This window comes from Anoplopoma fimbria, unplaced genomic scaffold (assembly GCF_027596085.1).
Source record: "Anoplopoma fimbria isolate UVic2021 breed Golden Eagle Sablefish unplaced genomic scaffold, Afim_UVic_2022 Un_contig_2798_pilon_pilon, whole genome shotgun sequence".
Classification (NCBI taxonomy): domain Eukaryota; kingdom Metazoa; phylum Chordata; class Actinopteri; order Perciformes; family Anoplopomatidae; genus Anoplopoma; species Anoplopoma fimbria.
The window spans coordinates 1-1,098 of record NW_026554590.1 but is presented as its reverse complement, the minus strand read 5'-3'; the positions used below and the strand labels follow the sequence as shown (position 1 = coordinate 1,098).

General features: G+C 42.3%; 2 non-coding genes across 2 annotated transcripts; both read right to left on the bottom strand.

The window, feature by feature from the left end:
• Positions 1–304: 304 nt before the first annotated feature.
• On the bottom strand, positions 305–423 carry LOC129088662 (5S ribosomal RNA). Its single transcript, XR_008531050.1, has one exon. It is a non-coding gene; the product is annotated as a 5S ribosomal RNA (ribosomal RNA).
• Positions 424–803: 380 nt separating this feature from the next.
• On the bottom strand, positions 804–922 carry LOC129088661 (5S ribosomal RNA). Its single transcript, XR_008531049.1, has one exon. It is a non-coding gene; the product is annotated as a 5S ribosomal RNA (ribosomal RNA).
• Positions 923–1,098: the final 176 nt, after the last annotated feature.

Sequence of the window (1,098 nt, the reverse complement as noted above, 5' to 3'; positions counted from 1 at the left end):
GCCTGCAGATTCCAGACACACTCACAGCTTTTAAATGTCAAATCAGAATGTACAAAGTGGCTATAAGGATCACAAATGTAGTGCAGTAAAAATATTAATATTTACTGTTGAAATGTAGAATACGTTAGCATAAAATTGAAAAGAAAATGATCGATGAGCTTAGGAATGATGAAAGCCATCATTTAACTGGATTTGTGTCATTTCTATACCGGCAAGTCATGATCTAGCTATATCCTTCCCACCCTGTCGGTGTCCACTGAAAAAGCAGCAGCGCCCTCTGCTTTTTGTAAAGAGGAGTGAAAAAAGCTTACAGCACCTGGTATTCCCAGGCGGTCTCCCATCCAAGTACTGACCAGGCCCGACCCTGCTTAGCTTCCGAGATCAGACGAGATCGGGCGTGTTCAGGGTGGTATGGCCGTAAGCAAATATTGTGCCTACCAAAGGGCCTTTTAAAGATACTATATCACCACGCTTTGCTCTTTCGTCTATACAGGGAGCGCCTGCAGATTTCCAGACACACTCACAGCTTTTAAATGTCAAATCAGAATGTACAAAGTGGCTATAAGGATCACAAATGTAGTGCAGTAAAAATATTAATATTTACTGTTGAAATGTAGAATACGTTAGCATAAAATTGAAAAGAAAATGATCGATGAGCTTAGGAATGATGAAAGCCATCATTTAACTGGATTTGTGTCATTTCTATACCGGCAAGTCATGATCTAGCTATATCCTTCCCACCCTGTCGGTGTCCACTGAAAAAGCAGCAGCGCCCTCTGCTTTTTGTAAAGAGGAGTGAAAAAAGCTTACAGCACCTGGTATTCCCAGGCGGTCTCCCATCCAAGTACTGACCAGGCCCGACCCTGCTTAGCTTCCGAGATCAGACGAGATCGGGCGTGTTCAGGGTGGTATGGCCGTAAGCAAATATTGTGCCTACCAAAGGGCCTTTTAAAGATACTATATCACCACGCTTTGCTCTTTCGTCTATACAGGGAGCGCCTGCAGATTTCCAGACACACTCACAGCTTTTAAATGTCAAATCAGAATGTACAAAGTGGCTATAAGGATCACAAATGTAGTGCAGTAAAAATATTAATA